Source organism: Monodon monoceros, unplaced genomic scaffold, assembly GCF_005190385.1.
Source record: "Monodon monoceros isolate NGI ecotype Baffin Bay Population unplaced genomic scaffold, NGI_Narwhal_1 Super_Scaffold_21, whole genome shotgun sequence".
NCBI classification, from domain to species: Eukaryota; Metazoa; Chordata; class Mammalia; order Artiodactyla; family Monodontidae; genus Monodon; species Monodon monoceros.
In genome coordinates this window covers 133395382-133407409 of record NW_021703778.1, presented here as the reverse complement: position 1 = coordinate 133407409, position 12028 = coordinate 133395382, and the positions used below count along the sequence as shown (strand labels likewise).

General features: G+C 37.5%; 2 protein-coding genes across 2 annotated transcripts in view; one reads left to right on the top strand and one right to left on the bottom strand.

The window, feature by feature from the left end:
• PCNX4 (pecanex 4) overlaps positions 1 to 4146 on the bottom strand; it is a 44777-nt gene extending 40631 nt beyond the window's left edge. The window contains exon 1 of the mRNA XM_029238689.1: positions 3748 to 4146. The gene's annotated coding sequence lies outside the window, so the exon portion shown is untranslated. The remainder of the gene's footprint in view (positions 1 to 3747) is intronic.
• Positions 4147 to 4313: 167 nt separating this feature from the next.
• Positions 4314 to 12028, top strand: part of RTN1 (reticulon 1) — a 404193-nt gene continuing 396478 nt past the window's right edge. The window contains exon 1 of the mRNA XM_029237636.1: positions 4314 to 4456. The gene's annotated coding sequence lies outside the window, so the exon portion shown is untranslated. The remainder of the gene's footprint in view (positions 4457 to 12028) is intronic.

Here is a 12028-nt window from a genome sequence, read left to right as displayed (position 1 = left end):
GCATATTGTTTTTATTGTTGGTTGATTTCATTCATTGAATCCACACATTTATTTTCTGTTCTGTTACGTCAGATTTTTTTTTTATGGCAAGGACACTTAACATATGATCTACCCTCTTAAATTTTCAAATGTACAATACAGTATTGTTAACTAGCAACACAATGTTGTACAGTAGATCTCTAGAACTTATTTATCTTGTATAACTAAAACTTGTTAAACAGCAACTCTCCATTTATTCCTCCCCCAAGTGCCTGGCACATCATTCTACTCCCTGTTTCTAGGACTTGGATGATTTTAGATACCTCATGTAAGTGGAATCATGCAGTATTTGTCCTTCTATGATTGTCTTATTTCATTTACCATGTCTTAGGCTCATCCATGTTGTCACATATGGCAGGATTTCTTTCCTTTTCAGGGCTTACTAATATTCCATTTTATGTATACACTACATTTTCTTTATCCATTCATCAGCTGATGGACACTTGGTTTGCTTCCACTTTTTGGCTATTATGAATAATGCTTCAGTAAACATGAAAGTGCAAATATGTTGAAAGACCTTGCTTTCAATTCTTTTGAATAAATACCCAGAAGCAGAATTGCTGGATCACATGGCAGTTCTATTTTAAATTTTTCGAGGATTCCCCATACTGTTTTCAGTAGCACTGTGCTACTTCTGTGTGATGTACCATTTTGTATTCCCACCAACAGTAGGAAGCTTCCAATTTCTCCACATCCTCCCCAACACTTGTTATCTTTTGTTTTTTTATAACAGCTATCCTAACAGGTGTGAGGTGATATTGAATCCACACATATTTACTGAGCACTTCTGCACTGTACCTCAACTATAGTTTTGTTGTACTTTCAGGAAACTTATTATGTTTTAATATACTTGTCAAATTTTACTAAATCTGGCAAGATATGAAACAACTTAATTCTCAGTTACTCTGGATAGAAATCATCTGTCATCACCAGAACACATATATGTACTTTTTAGATAGCCAAGTACTAACTGTTGAGGGTACTAATAGGAATCTACAGATGCAAAGATAGTTACCCCTGTAATTATGAAAATACTCTATGGAATCTGAACCAAATGCTATGCCATGGATTAACAGCTAGATTCTTGAAGAGTCTTTTGAAAGACATTTGGTGCTTAAAGATGAAAAATACATTTCATGTTTTAGTTTATCGATTATATAGTAAGCACACTCCTCCCTTACCAGTAAAAGGAAAATCTACCCAAGTGCCTAAAAAGAACAAGGACGTTAACATCTCTTTGGCTATACAAAATGGTAATTTTTTAAATTCCAGATTTTGAACGGTCTTTCAATTTAAGAGTTTTCTGTAAATTCACAGGAATTGGTATGTAGGGAAAACTCTGACTGGATGGGAGGGGTGATTAGATAGCTCAAAGGATCTATTTATTGCAGATTATGTATTGGCAATGCTTCCCAGGTGGAATGATGAGTTGTTGGTTCTATGATTCACACTTCCCAAATGTACAACACTAGAACATGAACTGATAGCATTCCATTACTTACAGAAAACTAAGATGGTAGGAAATATCCAAAGGTCACATCAGAGCATCATAAATGTGCAGCACTGCCAGTAATACTTCTGCTCCTATCCCAATCTACCCTTCCCACACCTCACACATCTTAGCCATTATAAATTCAAATGGATTAATAAGCTCTTCCTTCAAAATCAAGTATCAGGCAAATGAAATCTACCACTCATATGAATTACCAGAAATAAATCAATATATTTTACAGAAAGTAAAATTGAGAACCTGTGATATTAAGTGACTGAACCAACACATAATGTCAGCTGGAAGAATACAGAGTTTTTCAATCACACCAAGCTACTGACATATGAAAGGAAAGTTTCTTTTATGAATTAAGAAATAGAAGGACAAGTTTGGAAAATGGGTTTTCCGAGGAAGGTGGACCTAAGAGAAATCTACAAATGTCAAAATAGGAAGCTTTTGTTAGTTAAGCCAGCACGGCCATGGCAGGTAGGACTGCTTGATAAGACATAAACAAACACAAGTGAGGAAAGTGTCTAAAAGAAAAGGTTCTCACCATGAAGAAAGTGAAAACAACTCACAGAATGGGAGAAAATCATTGCAAAAAATATATATGTTAAGGGACTTATATCTAGAATATAGAAAAATCTCTTACAACTTAATAATGAAAAAACAAATAATTTAAAAATGGGCAAAGGATCTGAATTTCTCCAAAGATAATATACCAATGGCCAGTATAAGCACACAAAATGATGCTCAACAACATTACTCATTGGGGAAATGCAAACCAAAACCACAATGAGATATCACTTCAAATCCACTTGACTGGCCACCAGAAAGATGGACAATAACAAGTACTGCCGAGTTTATGGAGAAATCAGAACCCTCAAGTGATAATGTAAAATACTGCAGCTGCTTTGGAAACAGTCTAGCAGTTCCTCAAAAGGCTAAACATAGAGTTACCCTATGACCTAACAATTTCATTCCTAGGTATTTACCCAAGAGAAATGAAAACATAAGTCTACAAAAAAATTTGTACATGAACATTCATAGCAGAAATATTATTAATAGCCAAAAAATGGAAACAACATAAACGGCCATCAACAGATGAAATAAAATGTAATATATCCATACAATAGAATAGTAATAGACTATAAATGACATTGAAGTACTGATGCATGCCACAACATAAATGAACCCTGAAAACAGAATGCTAAGTGGAAGAAGCCAATCACAAAAGGCTACATATTGTATAATTCAATTTATATGAATTGTCCAGGACCAGCAAATCTATAAAGACAGAAAACAGATTAGGGTATGCCTGGGCTGGTGGATATAGTGAGGACTGGGGGCAGGGAGAGTGACTGCTAAAGGGTACAGTGTTTCTTTTGGGAGTGATGAACATGTTTTAAAATTGAATTGTATGGAAAGTGAATTTTTATCTCAATAAAGTTCTTACAGAAGAAAAAGAAACAGAAAAAATCCCCAACGTGGTATTTTCTGTGGTGGTTAATAACTAGCAGGCATCTCTTTAAGTAGGAGATTTTAAAGCAATGGTCAGGTGCCCAAACAGTTGAATTACTAAAATGGCAACGTGTGAACTGGCTTTGGATGCTATGATAACGGTTTGGAAATTTGGCATAGGTGGTAGTAGACACTCAATAATATAAAGGATGGTCTTTGCCCTAAATGCAGGAATGAGCTAACAAAGGAAAAATCCACCTAATATTATACAGCTGAATAAGAGAGAAAATCAATTCAGAGGCCTGATAAGTGACTTCTGATGGAGTAGACTTCATTGAAGTAAATGTTGGCCCTTGATAAACAGCGGGCTGTGGAGAGAGGATGCAGATCAGTGGGGAAAGAGTTGTTCCTGTTCAGGGGTCCATGATTTGACCACTATGGGGCAAAAGGGGAGATAAAAGAGAGAGTGAACACAGTAGTAAGGGGCATAGTGTGTAAACTTTATTGGGATAACAAAGCCATCCCTAAACTAAAACTGAAAGGGCCATTTTCCATTTCGCAAGTGTCTCTTAGAAATAAAATGCTAAAACTCAACGGGCTAACGCTGCCTTACGAAAGAAAATTAAAATCACACCAGATTGATGCCTCTAGCGACTGAGCTCATCTCACGTCTTAAAAAGTGCAATAATCACTCTGCACAGCCTTGGAAATTAAGGCTACCAAGAAGTTCCCAGGTGGGTGTCGGGGATCTAACGTACCTCGAGTCACCTGAAGGAAGAGGCGATGCGAAGGCATCCCGGGGACTGCGTTTTTGCAGGTAAACCCGTATAGGGCGCTCCCGCCGGGAGGCTGCCTGCGGTCCGAACGCGGAGGCAGAAGAGCTGTGGCGGCCGGGGCAACCAGCTTACCGCGGTGACGTCTCGACCCGCTCCCCGTTTCCATGGCTAACGTCAACTCCAGCGAGCGCCACCCGGCGCGGAACGGAGCTCGCGTGCTCTGGGGAGGGCCGGGCGCTCGGCTCGCCCCGCCCCTCAGCCTGAGGTCGCGTCTGGGCGTCCAGCCTCCGGCCCGCCAGGCGAGGCCGAGTGCAGGGAGAGGCGCGCTTCATCCGCTCCCAGGCCCGGGCCAACGCCCGCCTGGCCGAAAACCTTGGGAGTCGCTTGGGTTCCAGCCTCGCCTTGGGCCCAGACGCGGCGCCAGGGTTCGCAGCGTCAGGGTTCACAGCGTCAGCCCTGAACTTTCACCCGTGTCGCGCCCTTACGCAAGAGCGTCGTTGCCCTGGTGACGTGACGTTCCTCTGGGGTAGTGCTCTCTGGTGGAAAGAGGCGCGGCCGCCATTTTTAGAGCGTGAGGTACCCAGTGATCCGACTGACGAGTTCGGGCGTAGTGCGACTCCAACCGCTCAGGGTCCTGCGACGTAGATTAACCACAGCCGCACTTTGGCCGTCACCACCCAACACACCGACGGTAATAAATGCTTTTAAGCGATACTTCATACATATACGTGTTCGCTGTCGCCCCCTTATTGCATTTTTTCCCCCCATGATTGGATTTGTGACTATTTTAAATACTAGGAACCAAAATACCCGTAAGTGAAACATGCCACTAAAGTATCTGTTTATTAATAAAATAAGGCAAAGTTATCGTGTTCCATCAAAAACAAAACAAAAAACTGGCAGACTATTATTAGTGGTATTAATTTCAGGGCCGGGAATCTTTACAGGGTGCCCGCGAAGTCCCCAGTTTTGCTAGTTTAAAAATTAAACGCATGCCCATCACCCACTGCCTCCATTTTCCACCAAGTTTCATTGCTTCTCCAAGCTCTGGACACCTTCCAAGTTGCCTGTTGGGAGCCCAGGAGGCGGCCCCTGAGATCTTTAAATTGGTCTCTGACGATTTAGAGGTACGTGTACCGGAACGTTGAAGCCAATTTGTTGGTATCAAGTTACCCGAGTTTTCCCACGTGATTGATAACCTAGCAGTTCTGCATACACGAGACTTCTGATTGGCTTGAGGACCGTCTTTAGATAAGGATCTCCGTATCTAAGAACTATGAATGCGCCCTTTTTTGTTTCTTTTGTGGCTTTACTGAAAATGATGGCTTAGTTCTTAAGCACTTAGGTTTTCAGGCCATAATGGGGAAAACCTTTTGGTATTAATCAAAAGAAAGCCAAGGCTTATAAAAAAAGAAGATATAAATCTATCTAGAGGAAAAATGTAGTTTGTTGAAAGCATATGGAAGAAAACCCTGGGCGCCATCCATGACAATGAGGTACATATATACTTGCTTTCGAGGATACAATTTGCAGATAGGACTTTTCCTAGTTTGATGTGAATAGGAAGTGTGCATTTGGTCCATCCCTAATGTTTTCCAGTCTTTTGGGGAACCTCAGTCATCATGGGTCACGGTACCACATTAAGCATCTTTGAAGCATCAGCTACCGCTAGGAAGTCAATATAGAGTGGTTAAGAGTAGAAGCTCTGGGGTCTGGAAGCCTGAGTTAGAACTACTGGGGCCTAGGCAGGCCACCCCAAAATAGTCCACAGTGGCATATTGATTATTTTGAATTAAAGTTACTTAAGGAATAGCAGATGCAAGAGGGTCCTTTGAACCTCCTCTCAGTCTCCCTGAAACCAAGGAGCTCCTATGTGAAAGTTACCCTCTCTGTACCCTCCCTGTATTCTACATTTTAAAAAAAGTTGAAATCACAATATTGGAATTGAATGCCAAGATTTGGATATTAGTGGCTGCAAAGAAAAGCATCAGGAGAGAAGACGAAAGGGACTATAAAATGATTGATTTCTTACATGGCTTGTTGAAATTCATCTCATTGCTTTTATATCACAGATCGTGATATGCATGTAAATGTATACAAAGGCCAAGTGAATGGGCATGTGATGGGTAGAAATTTTAGTATGTTCCAGCATATTCACAGGCACTTGAGTTGGGTGACATTGGGTTATGAGGATATTAAAGACAGGGAGTGACCCTTGTTAATTGTAAAGTTTCATACTGAAGCTTCCTTTATTATAGAAAATATTTCATACCACACAAACATTCATAAGTAGAACAAATAATATATAATATAATCATAGCTTTGCCATTAATTGGTTTTAAGCTTTGTTATAAAAGACAATATATTTTAAATTACAGTTCTGAAAATCTTACAGTAATTCCTGTAGGGTGAAAGGATAGAGTTTCTCAGGTTTTGATTTTGATGAATTTTGAATTTTATTGTGTAGCTTTTAAATTTAATTATTTCACATCAGTAACTCCATAGATTAGATTTTTAATTCTAGAGGTGTTTCAATTAATATTATTTTAGAAAGTTATCACCACTGGAACTTACTTTACATAGTCATTTAAAAAGGAACACAGAATTATTAGTAGCCTGGAAATCACTAAATTGCAGTATTTAAAAGGCTAAAGTTTCAGGGCTTCACTGGTGGTGCAGTGGTTGAGAGTCCGCCTGCCAATGCAGGGGATACGGGTTCGTGCCCCAGTCCGGGAAGATCCCACATGCCGTGGAGCGGCTGGGCCCGTGAGCCATGGCCGCTGAGCCTGCGCATCCAGAGCCTGTGCTCCGCAACGGGAGAGGACAGAGCAGTGAGAGGCCCGTGTACCACAAAAAAAAAAAAAAAGGCTAAAGTTTCATTTTTTAAAGTTATGTTACATTTTGTAAAAGTTTGTGAATATAACTTCACTGAAAGATCAAATTTTAAGCGTAACCAAACTCTGTAAATATCCCCAGGCATATTTACAATTTCACTCTTTACAAAAATTAAGTTACATGCAGATCTGAATTAATAACAATGATTCCCCTTTACTTTGGCATATATAAATAAGAGTTGACTCTGCAGATTTCATAGTCTTTATCCCCAGTGTCCTGTATTAAGTTTGGAACATCAGTTAACCTCTTCTGTTGACAGTGTTACCAAGAAAAAGATGTCTTATTATTAGTAACATTAATTTCTAATGCTAGAACTGAAGTTAGTAACCTCAAGTTGGTGTCCTTTTCCTGGCATTTGCCTGCTAACTTCTTTGTTTGTAAGTGTACCAATTGTTTAGAATTGTGTGAACATTCTTTTCACTTTCCTATAGAATGAATATATAAGGAAATGCAGTAAACAGTTTGCCTGATAAAATTTCTGTTTGAAGTTGTAATTAAATAAGAATGTGGCGGTGGGGGAGAGTTAGGTGTAATTTGCCTAAAGGTAGAAGAAAGCTTATATACCCTCTCATAATGTCTCCAGACTCATGATACTATTGCTGTTGAATGGGAAAGTCCACGCTGGTTAGAATTACTTCCTAGAGCTTGCATTGTGATGCCTTCTTCAGGTTAATATATTTAAAAACATGAAAATTGGAGGTTACTCACAGATAAATAATTTAGGGGATATGAAACCACATTTGGCAAGTAAAATTATACAAAAAATATAAATAACAACAACAATATCAACAATAACCAGCTTTGGTGGGGTAGCAGTTTAGAGGTACGTTTTGAAACTTAGCTTGGCTCCATCTAGCAAAATTTTAAATGCAGTTTTCTTTGACAGAGAAATTTTATCTCTAGAAACATACCTTACAGATACCTTCCTTTACAGATATCTCACCTAAGTAGGTAGCAATATTTGTACAAAAATGTACTTAAAACATTTGCAATAGCAAAATGCAAAACATTCTTAAATAGGGAACAGTTTTAAATAAATTAATTTGAAAAGGATGTACACCTACATGTACTTCTATGCAAGCATGTCCAACTTATATTAAGTATGAAATTTTTAAATTACACTACAGTTTGTACAGTATGATCTTATGTAAAAACTAGATGTATGCATGAGCATGGTTTGTATAAACTTATCTTTAATGGACACATAGGAAACTATGATAGAATTCAACCTCTGAAAAAGTAAACTGGGTTGTTGTTTTTTTTTTTTTTTTTGCGGTATGCGGGCCTCTCACTGTTGTGGCCTCTCCCGTTGCGGTGCTCCGGACGCGCAGGCTCAGCGGCCATGGCTCACGGGCCCAGCCGCTCCGCTGCATGTGGGATCTTCCCGGACCGGGGCATGAACCCGTGTCCCCCTGCATCGGCAGGCGGACTCTCAACCACTGCGCCACCAGGGAAGCCCATCTGGGGTTTTATAGGAAGGGGACTTTTACTTTTTACCTTTACTCTTACGCTGGTAATTTATTTTTAGCAATCAATATGTATTGCGTTTATAATCTTCAAATCGTAAAATAGCCAACAAACAAAAATAAGTTGACAATCAAAAACACCCCCCCTACCCTTCCCCAAACTCCACCAAGCTGCTGTATAACCAGAAAACTGGCACAGTGGATTTTTGTTTTTATAATAATACTTGGAATCCAGAAAATAGTTTGAAAAATGTAGTTGCTAGTTTCTATGAATAAATGATTACAGTATTGATGCTTTCATAGGGAGAAAAATGCTATTTTTTAGTGTTATATTACAGTTAAAAGTTACAATAAGTCATTTGGTATACTGGTAAATTTTGAGCTCTGATCATCAGAGACTGCTTAAAATCTTGACCACTTCAGAGTTACATCGATAGGAATCCTTAAAGTTAGTTCATTTTATGCTAAATGAGAACATTTACTGAATTTATGTATACATTCTCAAAATTATTAGGATTTCTTTCTAATGTTGGGTATAAAATCCTAATTTTAGTATATATGTAAAATATACACAGATTAGTGTATTCATACAGATATATACATAAAATATACATATCAAAAGTATCTGTTATATATAACATGTAAAATAAAATACATGATAATCCTGTTTTATTGAACCAGCAATGACTAGGTATTAATGGAAAAAATTTTCATACGTGGTTTGTCTTTAGCAATATAATTTTAAAGCACAACAATTTTTAATAAAATTTATGCCAGTAATTTAAAAAAAATTTGCCAGAGGTGCTTTTTAGGCTCTTGGTTTAAACAGAAACCAGTGTATAGAAATGAATATCGGAACAATCATTAATCCTACTGCATTAAAAAAACTCTGTCTATAAATTTCAAGCCAATAACATTCATGTTTTTACATAGAAATTTTCCTCCTAAAAGACTTTGTAATTAGTGGAAAATGTATATACCAGTAAAGAGCAGCGTGCAAGAAAGAGATGCATTTACTTGTAGAAATAACCATATGTTAAGAAACAATGAGGGCTTCCCTGGTGGCAGAGTGGTTGAGAGTACACCTGCCGATGCAGGGGGACACGGGTTCGTGCCCCGGTCCAGGAAGATCCCACATGCTGCGGAGCGGTTAGGTCCATGAGCCATGGCCTCTGAGCCTGCGCGTCCGGAGCCTGTGCTCCGCAACGGGAGAGGCCACAACAGTGAGAGGCCCATGTACCGCAAAAAAAAAAAAAAAAGAAACAATGAATCATTTTTGTTTGTGGTTTTTATATAAAACTTGTCTGTGGATTCTTTTTTCCCTGTGAATTTTTTCCCTTATAACTTTTTCTCCTGGCAACAATAGTGAATAAAATTTTAGAGATAAGCTTTATTTTAAGGGCATATATGCCCTTCCTAACACACATAATACCAAACAAATACTCATACTCTCTACTGAAAAAATCAAATGAAACTCCCCCCCCCCCCCCCCCGCCAAATGGCCCAGTTAGAGTACAGTAGTACACTCAGAATTCTACAATCTAGTATCCCTGGGCAACTTGTTCTTGTATCATTGATATGCCCAAATGTACACTGGGCTAGAACATTGGGCTATGAAAACCTAAAACTTACATTTACTCTATAAAAAGACTTCCTTTGTTCATCTATGTCTCTTTCCCCCACTATACATTTTCTTTAAAACTATAATACATCATAAAAATACGAACTTGAATATGATGTGGATTCTTCCAGAAATAAAATTTATTCCTTTTTCTCCTGATTCTCCTGATGCACATAGTGAATAGTGTTTGCCTTATTAGACAATGAACAGTCGTTAAGAACAATGAGGAGGGCACTGAGCTGTTTTTCCCCTCCTTTCGATTATAACCCCAACATCCCATCCATTACTGCCTCCTCCCAAAGAGAATGACTCCTTCTATTCAGAAATAAAAGCAGCTCTACCTGACAACATTCTGAAATACTTTGCCCACTTTTCTTTTCATAACCTCCATTTACTAGACCGGTATTTTCCTCTCTCCTTATCAAAGCATGAACTCAATAACTGCTTTCTTCTTCCATGTTGGATAAATGGATGTGGGAACTTTATTCCAGATTAAAATAGTGGAAAATTAAGAAAACAGTGCTCTTAGTGTGAAGGGCAAGGCCAATGATTTTCATAGAACTATAGAAAGCATATTTAATCAGAAATAATGAGATCTGAGTTATAATTCACTCTCTGCAAGAAACTCAATAATTTGACATTGAACAAGTCACACTCTCTGGACTTCACTTTCCTCTTTTTAAGAGATTGGGCTACATCTCATAAATTTCCATTTAATTCTGTATTTTTGCTTTTGTATTATTTTCATGTTAAACATCTCATGGTATGGGTGGAAATAAAGACAGGCTATAACATTTTTGTGTGTGCAAGATTTTTAAGGTGTATGAGTTTTCTAAATAACAATCTTTTAACAAAAGATTGAGCCTTATTTATTGTCAGGCAGACCTAAACAAACATGATTATCATTGGAAAGCTAAACTCTGCTAACTTCAGTATTGACCACTTTTTCCTGGGACAGTGATTTCTGTCAATGTTAACATGGGTAATGTGTCACCTTAATCAGAATTCATTAAGTGCCAACAGTTTACTTTCTGAGGAATCTCTGTTTAAGGTCAATTAAATAAAAATGTCAAAGCCAGTGTTGTTAAGATTTTTGCCACATAAGAGTCAAATTATTTTATGTTTAGCCTTTTTGATTAAAAGTAGTGGTCAAAAGATGTTGAAACCCTCAAAGGTGATTTTGAAGATAGAGAAGTGCTGGAGCTACCCAGGCAGCAACCAGAAACAGTTAGGAAAAATGTACTAAATGCTTCATTCTTTCTCTAGGCTGCATTGCAAATTACATTTAATATTTCAGGCTTGTTGCATTTTAAAATAAAGCCTCCAACTAAGCAATTTTCAAGACAGTCAAAAGATATTGCTTAAAATTTTCCTTTTGCTATAGAAGTGAAAAGAGTGATTGTCTATGTTGATTAGCTTGAAGATTGCTTTGGGAAGAATTTGACAGTTCTAGTAACATTCCCATTATAATTTACAATCAATGAAGAAGACTTGAATACTACATTAAACATCAGGATAGTTTAAAGCTTCCTTTTTATCTGATAATTTTATTCTACTACTTTAACATATAGAGGGGATCTTTGTAATGTGTAATGATTCTTTAAACTTATTCTCAATTAGATCAAATAGAAAATAAATATATAGCGTAATAAATATACCAGAATATTTATTGTTACCTACTATGTACAGATTCTTTTTTTGTGCTAGTCAGTTTGGCAAATACAAAGATGAAAACAAACATTTAATGTCAAAGGACTCAACAGTTTAATCAATAGAAAATTCATAAGAAAAAAGAACAAAGAAAACATAGAGCCAGTTACACTTCAGTTATGATAAGTAGAGTATGGCTGATACTATTTTATTTGCTTATACATAAATGCTAAATAGGAGATGTATCTACCTAATACCATAAACTATGCAAGTTAGGAAAGTGGCCCCACAGTAATATTTTATGTTTAGAAAGAAAGGTTATAATTGAGTGGAATTATATTACACTTGGAAATGTATAGGAAAATGTTTAAATACCAAGAAGACCTACATATTGGAAATGTGTAGGAAAATGTTTAAATGCCAAGAAGACCTACATATTGTCATTCTTTTATGGACCTCCTGATTTGAAGGCCAAATTTTTAACTGTGTTAAAATAAATAGTTTAAACCAGTCCAAAATGCACTGGTTCTCTTAAATTAGCAAACGAAGTAAGATTCAGTGATAGTTAGGATTCAGTTAAATGGCATTCTCATTTATTCATTCATGAATTCTATTAGTAAACATGTGTGTT